The following is a 16,732-nucleotide window of genomic DNA, read 5'->3' on the forward strand; positions in this document are numbered from 1 at the left end:
GTGCTTAACATTTTACAATTTATGTTACTTTATAATGATGATTTTACGTGATTTTATATAATAAATGATTTGACTTTTATCCATTTTCTTTATAAATAAAACTATTTCTTCATTTCAGTTATTAAGTAGAATCCCTGACGTTTTTTCTAGTGATTAAACATAATCCCTGAAAATTTTAGTGATTATATATAATCCCTAAACGAACCAGTGATTCTACATAATCACTGATTATACAAATTCACTGTAATATATATACATCGATTTTGAACTCGTAAAAACTAATGATAGTACACTTATTTTTCAAGACACGTTGAATGATTTTGGTACAGATGGTTCAATTAAAAAGTCAAATTACAAAGTATACATACTGTCAATATTAGAAACAGTTTGACGTAGGTTAGCATTTTTAGTCTTCTCTTCAGAAAGTTCTGTTTGTAACAGTGAGATTTTATTTTCCAACGCTGCCTGTGACTTTTCAAAGGCTGTCTGTGACTGAATAAACTTGTTTTCCAAGGCTGTCATTCTACCATTAATAACATCTGGATCGTTCAGCAGAAGACGTTTCGTTTGTTCTTCTGTACCATTGCAGTCAACAGTAACTACTGAGATATGAAAGATCCAGAAACAAAAGGCAGAAAAATGTATCAACATTTCGATATACTTTGTAAAAACAAAGTGTCTTACAGTCGTCCTTTATAACTTTAACGAAAAATTTACAGATAACATACATTTCGATCAAGGCCACTGTGTTGTAAGCACTTTCAAGTGTACGATGATTAGATAATATAAAGTCATTACTGAATTGGAGCTCTACCTTTTCAAAACATTTAGTGATGCACAGGATATAACTATTTTTGTTTGTTATTTCTAAAATAAAGATGGAAAAAATACACAACTCCAAGGTAAATTCAAAAAGGGGTTGACATATTCAAACGTTGTCATTCAACGTAACGAGTGAAAAACAGTTTTCATATTCCTACATTGGTACACTCTTTTTTCGATCAAAATAGCTGTTTAAACCTGGTTTTGAAGCTAGCTATATATGTCGACACAAAGTCAAATACAAACATATAACAAACACAAAAAAGATTCACATGAAGGTTGTGCGATTTTAAACTTTGAAAAGAAGTTACTCCTTTAATAATAACATGACCTATTGATTTAAGGTGCGTGTACTTTTGGGTCTCAATATACTGTCATAAACAACAGACGACAAAATAAAATACCAATGTGTATGCACCGTTCCGTATTTCGACTATTTATGTCTTTTTTTTTTTGTGAAATCTAAACCCCAATAAATTTTTTTTAAAGCGGATACAATTAACAAAGCCAATCTTTCTCTGAAGATGTTACACCTTAAATGATATATAAATAGATAATACTTTGGTATTAACGCTTAATGGATGTTTAAAAAAAACAATATCAAACTCACAATTATTAGAATATGAGGTAACCGTCCATAATTGTTATTATAACTGGTTTTGCTTTGTATTGTTTTACATGTTTTTGCTTTCTAAAGGACCGAAGATAAGAAAAATAACAGTGTTTATGAAGACGAACGCCAAATAATAAGCCTGGTGATTTCATAGTCAAAGGATCGGTGTGACTGCTGTCGACGTTTCACACCGTTACATGCATCCCAGTAGTTATATATCACCAATAGGTTCATTTTCTTTAAATTTGCTGTTTATAAAATGTGAAATATTCAAACACTTAGGATGTTCTATTACAGATATAAATTGCTCCAGCTGTAATTGACTAAATTATTTCGACTTGTTGGTTATAAAATTTATGCTATCCAACTTTGTATTTGATTTGGCTTTCAAACTTTATTTTTCGAGTGCCAGTGTTGACTGTTATGTAGAGGGAACGCGCGTTCGATGTGCCAGATAATAAGGCTTGAATTGATCAGTGTTTTCTCCTTTGCAATTTATCAGTCGTCCTTGGTTGCAAAATAGTTTTGACTTTAAAATGCCCTTCTTTTTTTCTTTCAATAGACCAAATAAATGAAAGATGATATGTTAAATTCATTCTGGATGTTGTTTTAATTGATTTTGATATGGAAAGAAGTATCAGGCCAGGTGCAAAAACGTTATATTTACGTAAATATCTCGTGATTTGTCTATAGGGGTATGGATGTGTATTGGCTTTATAAATATGTTGATATGAGCGTCACTGATGAGTCTTATGTAGACGAAACGCGCGTCTGGCGTACTTAATTATAATCCTGGTACCTTTGATAACTATTTACACCACTGGGTCGATGCCACTGCTGGTGGACGTTTTGTCCCCGAGGGTATCACCAGCCCATTAGTCAGCACGTCGGTGTTGACATGAATATCAATTATGTGGTCATTTTTTTTAATTTCCTGTTTACAAAACTTTGAAATTTTCGAAAAACTAAGGATTTTCTTATCCCAGGAATAGATTACCTTAGCCGTATTTGGCACAACTTTTTGGAAGTTTGAATCCTCAATGCTCTTCAACTTAGTACTTGTTTGGCCTTATAAATATTTTGATATGAGCGTCACTGATGAGTCTAATGAAGAAGAAACGCGCGTCTGGCGTACTGAATTATAATCCTGGTACCTTTGATAACTATTAGCCAAATTTGTAAGAGTCATTGGTTCAATCTTTCTGAATGTTTGTATATATTTATGGACTAGTACATGTTCTTTACACACACAAATTATTTGACAAAAAGATTTGGGGCATTTTTTAATGAGACAAAAGGTTATAAAGAACTAATAGAGGATTTTAATTGTGGTTACTGGCCTAAACATTCTCTTTATAAGGGTCAGGTCTGGTCCTGGACGACTTAAACCTATTTGTTACATCTGAGTGAGAAACTACATTTTAATAACTCAATTGTATTACAAATACATTCAGAAAGCATACACACAACAGCATTATTTCATATGGCATGGTTTTATTTCATAGAATCTGATTTATTTACAAATTGAACCAGAATAATGTTGGTTTAGTTGTCAAATTGCTTTAGTAACAATTGATATTTCATTTATAGAGTCGAATACTGGTTTGTCGTTGGTTTAACTGAACGGTTTTTGCTTTTAAATTGTACAAGCTCCCTAATCGTAAATAATCCAGCTGACCACGGTATTATTTTACTGTCTCTGCTTTTTTGCAATAGTTTATATTCATTATTCGACACTGTGTTACTGAATTACACTTTTCTGGTCCTATGTTTTGGTTTTCAACTTACCCTTACTAAATATAGTTGTTAGTGCATCTGACTGAGTCTTAGGTCTTAAAATATACGAAAACGGAAAAACAAAGAAACTTGAATTCATTACACGTGTTTAAACAATCTATAAATGTTCATTACAAAATTATCTTCTCTTAACATATTGTAAAAGAGGGACGAAAGATACCAAAGGGACAGTCAAACTCATAAATCAAAAACAAACTGACAACGCCATGGCTAAAAATGAAAAAGACAAACAGAAAAACAATAGTACACACGACACAACATAGAAAACTAAAGAATAAACAACACGAACCCCACCAAAAACTAGGGGTGATCTCAGGTGCTCCGGAAGGGTAAGCAGATCCTGCTCCACATGTGGCACCCGTCGTGTTGCTTATCTGATTACAAATCCGGTAAATAGTCTAATTCGGTAGGTCATATTCATGAAAGGGAAGGGGATTGTAGTTACGACGTAAGGAACATATCCGATATCATTTGTGAAACGGTTATTCCATAACGGTCAACCAACTCGTGATGGCGTCCGTAAAATTTACGAAGGGATGATTTTAACTTCACCATTTGGAACTCTTGGTTTAATAGCTTCCTTGTGAGCAGCAAACCTCTATCAAGAAAATCATGATAGGAAATGCAAGCACGGGAATATCGTATCAATTGAGAGATATATACCCCGTATGCAGGTGCTGCTGGAATGTTGCTACTTAGAAATGGAAAGTTCACAATTGGAAAGCTGAAATCATCTCTTTTGTCGTAAAGTTTTGTTTTCAACCGACCCTCATTGTCAATTTCTAGATGTAAGTCAAGATATGAAGCCGACTTAACTGTATCTGTAGTATCCTTTATCTCTAGTTCGATTGGATAGATGCGTTCCACATAGTCACCAAATTTTGAATTGTTTAGTGAAAGAACATCATCTATATAGCGGAAAGTAGAGTTAAAGGATATTGTAACAATTAATCTTTTAGCAATATTTTTGTTTTGTTTTCTGATATTTTTGGGGTTTTTTTTTATATTTAAAGTTTGCCTTTAATATTCACCCCAAACCCCCTAGTTTCATCTTCAAAGGTTTGCTTGTGTTGTTCATTTGCTGTTTCGTTGAAGTCAAATCATTACAAACAATATTAAATCTTTGTTTTATTTTATTTAGAACAAACGACACAGTAGACTATTCTGTTGTTGTGATACGGCGGACAGGGAAGAGATCCACATTTGTAACCGACAACGTAAAAAATGTGGCCGTTTTTTGTCTTCTTGACCTGAAGGTATGTATTCCGGTTGACCATCTACGCATAAATAAGTCGATGGACTGTAAGCTTGGTTACCAGAAGCTAATAGTCCGGTATATTCCATGTTCCATCCACTGTAACACGATTTTCTGCCTGGAATCATAAGAGTTGTCGCTGCGGTCCTCATTCTGCATACAACGCAAGGCATGTCTTCGTCATCTGAGTTAGAAGCAAAATAGTTTTGTTCGTATTCTGAGCCGTAAAGGAAGCTAGCTGTACCAGAATATGTTTCGTTTGAAATCTCGGGGTCATTTGGTAAACAGAGTGTGTTAGATGCACCTCCATAATAACTTTTTGCTTCAGTATGGTAATAATTCGATCCAGCAGCATAACCTACCAATAGAATATATATCTGTTACATGCCTGTAATGAATAACTTCACCTGTTATATATAAGAGAAGTTATTTGTTAGATTTCTCTTTTTCTGATTTAAAAGAACAAATCTGTCTCCATTGAATTATATACCGAAGTTAAACCTAAGGTCAGCTCATTGTTGAAATTTGTTTAATGACTGTGAGATTTGTAAATCCATAAAGGTTGACTAAAATTGTTTACATCAAAGTTGATCATCTTGTTTCTTTTATACATATGTGAGGACGTGTAGCTTATCTGTCATAAGGGAAATCAGATCCTGAAATAAAATGTTAACAATATAAACAGTTTTTCCGTTGAAAATCTTTATTGCAGCATTAAAGTAGATATAGGAAGATGTGATGTGAGTGCCAATGAGACAACTCTCCATCCAAATAACAATTTATAAAAGTAAACCATTATAGGTCAATGTACGGCCTTCAACATGGAGCCTTGGCTCACACCAAACATCAAGCTATAAAGGGCCCCAAAAATACTAGTGTAAAACCATTCAAACGGGAAAACCAACGGTCTAATCTATATAAAAAAACGAGAAAAGAGAAACACGTATAAATTACATAAAAAAAACGACAACTATTGTTCATCAGATTCCTGACTAAGGACAGGAGAAAACATTTGCAACGGGATTAAACGTTTTAATGGTACCATGAAACCTTCTCCCTTTTACTAAAACAATAGCATAACATCACAACATAGAAAAACACACGATAAAATATCAATTGGCAGGCTTAACTCAATCAAAAAACGTAAATTAACACACTATGAACGAATAAATTTGATCTGCGATATCTGAATGCAAATGCACAGTTAAAAAATTATTAGGGACAAACATTCAAGGCCAAAAAGCAAACAAACAAGTCCAAACAAAGCCATGGCAACTTAAGACACCACCGCGAAATATTTAACCCTTCGAAAATAATCACTTTTGGAGGGGAAAAAACGGTTTTAATAATGTTTACAGATAAATGAAAAATAACCTTGTCGTTTTAGGTAAACTACTTATGTGTATAAAATTCTAAAAATATAAATATAAAAAGTGTATGCATATCCCTTTTTGGTTCAATTACGGATTAGCTATTGTGGTGATCACAGTGAATTACTTTTTGTGTAAAATAGTACTGAATGTCTGGGTGAGCAAAATACATTGCAGGTTTTAAATTCGTGTTGATGGGAATTGTTCTTTTAAATCAGTAAGTGGTGTTGCGACTATAAAATTGGTTAATATTAGTAACACCCAGCTATTTCAAAATGTTTTCATCACAAAATGGTAATAATAATCATACCTGCATATACGACATCGCTATTGTTTCCAGGACATGTAGTTCTTCCCCATCGAACGTAAGTAGAACCAATTCCTTTAAAAAAGTCTATATTATTTTACTATTAAGCACTAAAATTCATATTTGGGGAAAGGAAATTTTTAAGTCCTCTTCTGTTTGTTTTTAAAATCCGTTATTTATTCTGTTTTTTTAATTAACTTTAATTATTTTCTAGTTTAAATGTATCCTTTGAATACAAATACCTAGTGTTTGCTTTCAAAACTATCTATTCGTTTTACTATCCACAGAGGTCACTGATATATTATATAGGTTATAAATGTATTTTGTTGGCTAACTATGATGAATGTGTACCTTTCCACAACACCGAATTTCACACTCGCAAATTCTCTCTCTACTGCTACCACTTTAAAATTCATTGGAATACGGAGAATAGAGGAAATCAATAGTTAACTTGATAATTCCGATTTTATTTTTTTTTTATATTTTTTTTGTATTCATCATGGATTAACAGGCATTTACATAAATTATCTATAGTGGCACATGATAAAGCAAGCAAGAAAAATAAGCATAATTAAGCAAAAAAGGGGGTAACCAAAAATAATACTAATAATACGATATGATATAGCGGAATATGGATGAAGTATAACATTTTCATCAAAAAATATATAGTGATAATGGAAATTACATTTCAAGCACATCTATACATAATTTTTCACTATTAAATTAATTAATGACTTTATCCCAGGGGTTCCAGTACATGTTATAATCTTTCACACTCATATTTTGGGAGGAAATATGTTTTTCTAAAATTAAATTTCTTTAATATAGTATTTAAGTCCCTCTATATGAGGGTTTTCCCCTTGCATCTTTGATCTGTATATAAAATACTTTACTAGTAAAATGAATTTGTTTTTAATAAAATTTAATTTATAGTTATCATAAAGACCAAACATGACTATGCCTACATTTAATGGAATTTCAATATGTGTTGTTTCAAAAATCCAGGCATTCCGATGGTGCCAAATGTCTGCTACAATATGACAGCCCCACAATAAAAGAGGGACGAAAGATACCAAAGGGACAGTCAAACTCATAAATCTAAAACAAACTGACAACGCCATGGCTAAAAATGAAAAAGACAAACAGAAAAACAATAGTACACATGAGACAACATAGAAAACTAAAGAATAAACAACACGAACCCCACCAAAAACTAGGGGTGATTTCAGGTGCTCCGGAAGGGTAGGCAGATCCTGCTCCACATGCGGCACCCGTCGTTTTGCTTATGTGATAACAAATCCGGTAAATAGTCTAATTCGGTAGGTCAAATTCAGGAAAGGAAAGTGTTCTATGCTTTCTGGTTCTTCCTTGCAAAATGTACATACATTACACTGTACACGTTTAATCTTTAAAAGTAAAGTATTAGTACCTAAAATACGGTGAATAATTCGGTATTGAAACCAACAGAGTTTGTATTTTTTCAAATTTTAGTGACACAGTTATGAATTTTTTTCCAATCCCCTACAACGTTATTCAATATACCCTCCCATTTTCGCTCATCTGGTATCGCACCTCGATTTAATATATTATACATGTCTTTTGAACCTTTGTTTGACTTGAAAAAAATTTTAATATTAAAAGGTAGCAGAGCTTGTTGTTGTTTTTCCCTTTCAGTGTTGATTCCCATAGATTGTAACCATTTTTTTAATGCTATTTTAATACCATAAAATTGTAAAAAATAATTCCGATTTATGGTTATGATTAAGTTTATATGACATCGCAGACCGCTCTGAATGTTATACACATTACAATGACTATTTCTGCAATATACATTTGAACTTTTGAAAGTAAGCAGTTCTTATTCAAAACCATAGACGACTTCAGACTGTATGGATATGGAACAAGAATGCCAATTTCTGAGCTCTTTGCAGTGATTTGATAAAATTCCCTTGTATGGCGTATAATAAAGGACAAGTTTGGAGGATGTGGATGGGGCAAACAGTCCTAGAACAGGAAATAAGAGCTAAAAATAAAGAATACATAAAATGAACCTTAAAAATAAAGAATAAGGAATAGTGAAGAAATAAAATATAAAGAATGGTGAATATATTATTAAATGTCTAAAATGTATTATATTGAAACAAAGTTCCCATTTAGGCCCTCATATTATCACGTCTTTTAAGTGTCATTATACCTTTGTAGTGTAGACGTTGTTGTAGTATTATCTTAGTTTGTTCTAATTAAAACATATATATACGGTCAATAGTTGTAACAGTTTGACGCATGTTTGCATTTTTAGTCTTCTCTTCGGAAAGTTCCGCTTGTAGCTGTGAGATCTTTTTATCCATAGCTGTCAGTCTCGCGCCTATAACGTCTGGGTCGTTCAGAAGTAGGCGTTTTGTTTGTTCCTCTGTATCATTGCAGCCAACAAATATAAAAGACAAATTTAGAGTACAAAAATACAAAACAAGTACGTCTTTTATCATAATAAGTTTCTTCAGTTAAATAAAATGGCTAACACAGTGACTCTTAATGTTCAACTATAAATCCCGATCAAATTTTAGATAAGACAGTTCTTAACCAAGGTCACTATGTTGTAGGTTATAAATCTACGTAATTTATATGATATAAGATGAGCATTATACAATTATTGTATCAATAAAGGCAACAGTAGTATACCGCTGTTCGAAGCTCATAAATCGATAGAAAAAAATAAATCCGGGTTACAAACTAAAACTGACGGAAACGCATTAAATATAAGAGGAGAACAACGACACAACATTAAAATTTAACATACACAGAAACGAACTAAGCATTAGACAAAATCCGATGAGAATAACAGATATATCATCAAAACTAAATACATGAATTTGGGATAGAAAAGTACCGTCCCACGTCTTATAGTAATGTGAATTTGCACTCCAATATAAGAGGAAACAAACGACACAACAGAAACACAACGTTCAAATGTAACACACACAGAAACGAACTTTAATATAACAATGGCCGTTGCTCCTGACTTTGTACAGGACATGTTTTTAAAGAAAAAAATGGTTGGTTGAACTTGGTTTTGTGGCATGCCAAACCGCCCGCTTTAATGGCAATGTATAAATATAACATTAAAATGGCAACACAACATAACATAACAGGACTACAAAACAAATAAATAGGAGAAAATATTGGACAAAGAAACAATCGAATAATAATATAATTGATTGTGTAAAAAAGTGGTATTATTGACTGTTGATATTCACTGATGCCATAGGCCTTAGACAAAACAAGCGGAACTTTCCGAAGAGAAGACTAAGTTTTTCAAGTCACCTTTTACAATTATGTACCAATTTAGCAAATACCAATTTCAACAGTCTGGTTAGGATCGGACATTGTCAGATTCAGGGGAGGGCGTAGAAGACATCCACCATGTCCCTTTTTGATCGAAAAAAAATATATTGTCGGCTTTATAGAATTATTTTTTTAAAGTTCGCCTCGATAATAAGTTTTATGCAATATGATAAATATAATCTTGTTAACAGATGCCTATATCTGGCATCCTACAAAAGGTTGCAACAATAATTCATAAAAACTTTTGTTTGGTGTTCAGAAATGCTTCAGATATATTGCAACATTCTTTTAGAGTCAAACCGTTAATTCATTAAATCTTATTTATGTATGTATGTACTGTAAAATTCCTCCGTTATCCGAAGAACCCTCGAAAGCTGCGAGGGAACAGTGGCATCCATGTCGGGATTAATGGAGATGTGTTACTAACGATTTACAATTATTTTTACAAGAACAATCACTCCCCACCCAACATAAAAGGAGTCCTAGCTATAGGATACCGAGAAGTCTGTTATTATGGTGGAGGAAGCCTAAGTACTCGGAGAAAACCACCGGGCCAATCGGCGGAAACAGACAAACCGGAGAGATATCAGAAGATTCATCTCCAGGTCAAAGTAGGGGACAACTTTAGCCAACCGAGGCCTCCAAATTACCCATTCTAGTTAAAACTCCGGGTACCATAGAAGTGTGTTGTAAAAATCACCCTTGTAATGTACTGACATTTCCAGCACTCCGAGTCAGAATCGAACTCGGGACCTTCAGCACTGTAGCCATCTTTCTGAGTTCAGCTACTTCCAATACAGATAATAAATCAAGTACAAAAAGTATTACGTACATGGGGGGGACATATACTTGCCTCCCCATGCCGCTAAAGTTACATTTGCTTAAGAGCAATAAAAACACATCTATTTCCATAGCACGTTTATTTCAAAGAGACAGATAACATCACATGACAAATATGCATCATTATCATACAAAGGGACGCAACTCTCACGACTTAACTACAAAACACATACGACCATACAATACAGATACATAACATCCCGCCCCAAAAAGAAAATTTCCCAAATTTTATAAAATGGTGTATGTGTTTTTTCCATATACAATTTACAGAAAAAGAGAAAATATAATATAAATTCAAACTTCATAATCACTTCCGTATAAGACTAAAATCAGTTTCCAAATATTCATGTAAATACATTTATAATAACTGAAATATTCGTGGCTGACCAGTTCTCACATCTAGCATCCATACACACCAGTATAAACAATGCAGAAAAATCCGAACGTCTGGCATCTCGATCTCCCCCTTAGGACCTTATGCACGCATTACGTTCATTCAACATAAAAAAAAAAATATGCATTTGATACATTTACTCAATCTACTAAATGGAAAATACTAGAATATTGTCATAAATGTAGCTGTATACATCAAATTGATAGATAATCATCAGAGACCTTTAACTCTTAAAAATGGTAAATATAACATCAAAGAAACACTTCATAAGTTACATATGCAGTCAAAAGAAAATACGACTTATTCTCCCTCTCTAACGTGTTCAATCTCTCATACATCACACTCACAAAATAAAATAAAGATGAAACAAATGAATAGCTCCAGAAATGTCAATATCAACCTAGGTTTTATTTATGACTATTATCTCACCGCTACTGACAATCCGCTATCAAATCAGTCCAACTGTTAACAGATATATATGTATTAATAATAATAAAAAAATCCTTCAGACAAAAATTGAAATGAATTCATAATTAAAGTCGGTGTTTTCCTTGTAACTGGGTAGCGTACGACGAGATAAATCTCACACGTACCGTCTGTAGTAGAATTTAAATAGTTCAAAACTGCAACACATTTTCCCTGCTAAATCCTAAATACACATATAGGTCAAGCTGATTAGTTAGTAAAGATAAAGCCAATTACTAAGCAATTATTTTCGAAGTACTGTTAAGATGATAGGCCGGGACGTCACATGACACATGCTACAGTTTTCTGCACACATAAACATACACAGCTGTATTTCTTGATGTCAGACTGACCAACGCCAAATTGCGGTTAAAATTTAATTGTTTGTGTAGAAATTTCAATCGCGTCCAACAGTCCAAATGAAAATCAAAGTTCAAAGGATAATAAACAATTGCGAAATACTTTCGATATTAATATGCATGTATACAATGTTGTTTAAAAACAGTTCCTTGAATTTTACCGTTTTCTTTTGTTGACGAAAACTCCCATAAATTTGTAAATTCTGAATATTGGCTAAATCCAAAAAAAAACATCCAAATTTCACACAAAATCCGAAAATTGTTTCTAGTGTCAACCGCATGATACTGCTATACTCCACTAAACGAAAATTCCAAGGTTTCAACGTGGTCAAAATTTAATAATGGCACCGCCAACCTCGTGGTCTAGACTTTAAAAAAGTTTGTTCTTCATCTTGGGGACAGCTCACATAATAAACACTTAAAAAGGGGTCGTTTTGAAGTCCTCCACCATATTACGTACATGGGGGGACATATACTTGCCTCCCCATGCCGCTAAAGTTACATTTGCTTAAGAGCAATAAAAGCACATCTATTTCCATAGCACGTTTATTTCAAAGAGACAGATAACATCACATGACAAATATGCATCATTATCATACAAAGGGACGCAACTCTCACGACTTAACTACAAAACACATACGACCATACAATACAGATACATAACAAAAGAGTAGCAAATGTTAGAAATTTGAGATGGATAAAAAAGTACTAATGAAAATGGTGTATCAAGCTCTTGGAGTGATAAAACTTTGTATTAACGTCATCAAAATTCAATAATTGTATAAATAAGGAAAATGGCCATTGTTATTTTATAGTTCGTTTCTGTGTGTGTTACATTTAATTGTTTTGTTTCTGTTGTGTCGTAGTTCTCCTCTTATATTTGATGTGTTTCTCTCAGTTTTAGTTTGTTTCCCAGATTTGTTTTTTCTATCGATTTATGAGTTTCGAAAAGCAGTATACTACAGTTGCCTTTATATGTTATGAAGATCATTTAGACATCTGATAATGTTCTAGATGATTTGGACGTTTTTGTTATTGTCAGATTTTCTTTTCCACTCATGGTTTTCGATATATTACGAAGAAAAGGAAAAAAAACAAGTTTCAATCATTTTAAGTTGGTCATGGTTTTAAAGAGAAAATCTTTTTTTAAGAGTTATAAAGACGAACGAGAAGTGATGTCAATTATAGCTGACATGGTTCATGGTGTTCATTGAGCAAAAAAAATAAAACGTATTATATATTGTAAACGAAATAATTTATTTGCATGTTCAAGCGCAGATAGACATCACAAAATGAAGTGTGACCACATTCAAATGCAAACTCCAACTATTTATTTATCACTGGGTATGCAATGCAAGTTTCCTTTCCAGCAGTATCAAGATCCAAATTAGATCAAAATCTGCAATACATTTAGATTGGTTCATGGACATGTTATGCTAGAGTTTATGTTTTGAAATGGAGTGGAGGCATATACACAGCAATCACTAGTAGCAGTGTCCGAAACAGAATTCAAATTAAGACGACAAAGAGAAGATAGGCTGTACAAATCAAACAAATGTACTGAAACAAACCCACTCTTCACTCAAGGGAAAAGTAAATTCACAAAAACACTGAACACCGAGGAAAATTCAAAAAAGGAAAGTCCCTAAGCAAATGGCGAAATCAAAAGCTCAAACCCATCAAACGAATGGTTAACAACTGTCATATTCCTGACTTGGTACAGGCATTTTCTTATGTAGAAAATGGTGGATTAAACCATTTTTAACTAGCTAAACCTCTCACTTGTATTACAGTCGCGTCAAATTACATTGACAACAATGTTTGAACAAAACAAAAAATACATTATAGGTAAAAATGTCATAAATAGGGGTACAGGGGTAAAGGGGGGAGAGAGAATGAGACCCTTTTGACAACTCCTGGATCTTTACCCGACTGTATTGCTTGTAAATAAGTTGAATTGTTTTTCTAATAATTCTTTTTCAGTAGGTTTTGAAGTAAGAGAGCACATCGTATCAAGAAATACGCTGACTTTGGTCCAATTTACAAATGATGCATAAACATTGTGGCTTTAGGAAGTGGAATAAGATTATTTGTCTAGTATTGGAAAGTTGCTTAAAAGAATTACTGAAGTAACACATCAAGACATAATCTATCTTTGTTCATTTCTATTAGTGCATTTCTTCTTAACCTAAATTTTGTAAACCTGGTGTGGTGTTTGTTGTCATTTGCTACACGCTACAAAATTAGAAACAAATACATCGGTTAATCAGTGTTTTTTTCACCCTGTTTGAACTTCCAATAATGCATGCACATGGTGTTGGTAAACAGACTTATTACGCGGTTATAATTAAATGTGGTTCCTTCAACCAACATACGTAATAAATCTCAAGACTTTGCACCGTTTTTTTTCTATTTCATATGTATGAAGGTTTGTTGGCTATTATTAGGATTATTACTTAGTGTTTCGGGATTTGTTTGCTTATACTGTTAGAGCATGGGTCCCTTTTCAAAAGTCTTCAAAATATTGCATTGATTTTGCAAGTCATTCTGTATATATTTTTGTTACGCTAATACGCTATGATGGACACTAGGATAAACATTTCACAGCATTGTTTGTCTTTTTGCAGATTGTTCCAATGTTTCCAATTCTACTAAAATTCAAGGTTGAAGTTAGAAACAAATTTAGCGTTTGTACTAACAGCTGTAGACGCATTTTTACCAAGTGCATAGTTTGTCAAAGTGTATGTAAGAAACAAATGATCAAAACATGTGCACTCTTAGCCGTTTACATCGTTTGTGTTAGAAAGAAATGCACTCTTAATAATCCCTATAAATGAAATGACACTTTCTATCTCTAGTCCTTGTAGCATAGTTCATTTCAAGTGAACTTTACTCTGGCAAATCTTTAAGACAGCAAGGGAGCAACCATAGATTACCTTAGCTGTATTTGGCAAAACCTTTAGAAATTGTTAGTCCTCCATGCTCTTCAATTTCGCATTTATTGGCCGCCTTTTTAACATTTTCTTTATTCAAGTATCACTGAAGAGGTTTTTTTTTTAGACCAAACGAGCATCAGGCCCAAATATAAAATTTATAATGATATCCTTTATGATTTTTTTCTGTATTGATTTCATTTTTCTAAAAAAAAAAAATATCACAACATTGTGTGGATTTGGATATTAATTTTTAACCTTTTTTTGTATAGATTTTTCATGTTTGGCAATTGCAATCATGCATGTTATTTATTTCTATATATTTAAAATGTTCCTACTCACTCCTGAAATATAAGATGGAAATCCCCTTAGATAATCATGTAACTTAGAAAGGAGTCTACAGAAGTTAGTTCTTGTACAGAACATGAATGAACATTTTTGTCACTGGTATAAGCAACAATCAATCAAATAATCAGACATAAGTCTAAATACAAATGATGTTTTTATTTGTAAAGCACCAAATAAGTATAAATACAACAATAGTACAAAACAATATCTGTAACAATAATATAAAAAAACAGAATCTCAAAAACAACCATAACCCATCATAACTTCTATGTTCCACAGACCTAAATCTCTTTTAAGGATGTAGTCATTTCAGGTTAAAGAATTTTTGTCAGACTCCTAGGATTTTTACCTATAATACAGGGTAAAACATCTCTCCTGGATCACCCTCTTTTCTTTTCATTGAAGACTTCAATAGCTCATACAAGGCCATTAGCAAAATTTAAGCAGATTTTAGATTTCTTTACTTTACAATTTGAGAACAAAATAATTACAAAGTAAAAATCTGAGCGAGTCTTTTCCCGCCATTTTCTTTTTACCAAAAATCTCAATATTTATAGCTTATTTTTTCTGTAACTTTTGTGCTTCTGAATTATAGCATTAATTTTAAATTCCATTTTTTTTTAATTTAACATGACTACATCCTTAAATATAAGTTGGCATGAAAAATTGTGCTTCAATCTGTTTCAATCATGTTATAAAAAAGTGTCTACAAAAAAACCCGAAAATTTGGATCAAATAAACTTATCTTGCTGACAAAGTACATATTTTTGTATTGCATTATTTTTTCAATTAATAAACATATCAATTCTAAACTAAAAGTAATAAGTATAAAAATTGCACAACCTCAAAAAAATATATATATTCAAGCAGGAATAATATGCCCAACACCACATGTGTACAGGATAATGGTACCATATTTTAATGATGTTCTAATATTTATCAAACTGCAACATTGGTTTATAGTATGCCTCATAGTAGTAGTAGTTGATGTGGACAGTAGTTGTTATACATCATATCTTACTGTTTTAGGGTGTTAATGTTTGATCTAAGATTACTCTTGTTTAAATTATTCACAACTTTTATAGAGTCAGGATGACTTCTAGCTTGACATGTTGAATAGACACATGTGACCTTTAAGAGTCTGGATGTATTTAGGTTTTTTTCTTTTAAATTTGCCGTCTCACTAGCCATCATTGCTAATATAAATCCCACTAAAAGTCTAAAATTAATTACATTTTGTGAGACACAATCTGCTTTTCAATTAAAATACATCATTATGCTAAAATTAAATGAGCTAAATAACAATTCTTTATAAATAAATATATATAAACTTAATATTGCATTAAAATTTTTTCTAATTAGAAGCCATATAAATAATCTATAAATTCTCTCTAGATAATAATGATAAAATAATCTGTTTGACTATCAATATCAAAATTTATTAAGTCTTATTTTTCTTCAACATTCAATAAAAACAAAAATGTGTCCATAGTACACAGATGCCACATCAAAACTATTATTTTTGAGGTTCAGTGGACAGTGAAATTGGGGTCAAAACTCTTGATTTGGCATTAAAATTAGAAAGATCATATCAAGACGTCAACTTCATTTAAAACTACCTTGACCAAAAACTTAAATCGGAAGCGGGAGAGATTGACAGACGAAAGGACAAACAAACAAACAGAAGCAAAGCCCAAAAAATATAATACCCCTAGGTGGGGCATTAACAGAAGATGTGGTATGATTGCCACTGAGACAACTCTGCACAAGAGACCAAATGACAAAGAAATTAACAACTATAGGTCATCCTATGGCCTTCAACAATGAGCAGGTCTTTTCTGAATTTTGTTTAGAATTTGAACCTAGTACCAGTGGAGCAGTAGTTCT

The 16,732-nt window shown here is 32.5% G+C and overlaps 1 long non-coding RNA gene across 1 annotated transcript; it reads right to left on the bottom strand.

The window, feature by feature from the left end:
- Positions 1 to 4,347: 4,347 nt before the first annotated feature.
- LOC143044244 (uncharacterized) lies at positions 4,348 to 8,698 on the bottom strand. Its single transcript, XR_012968608.1, has 3 exons — positions 8,422 to 8,698; positions 6,168 to 6,239; positions 4,348 to 4,845 (listed from the first exon to the last, which is right to left on the bottom strand). It is a non-coding gene; the product is annotated as an uncharacterized LOC143044244 (long non-coding RNA).
- Positions 8,699 to 16,732: the final 8,034 nt, after the last annotated feature.

The sequence above is a fragment of the Mytilus galloprovincialis genome, chromosome 9, assembly GCF_965363235.1.
Source record: "Mytilus galloprovincialis chromosome 9, xbMytGall1.hap1.1, whole genome shotgun sequence".
NCBI lineage: Eukaryota > Metazoa > Mollusca > Bivalvia > Mytilida > Mytilidae > Mytilus > Mytilus galloprovincialis.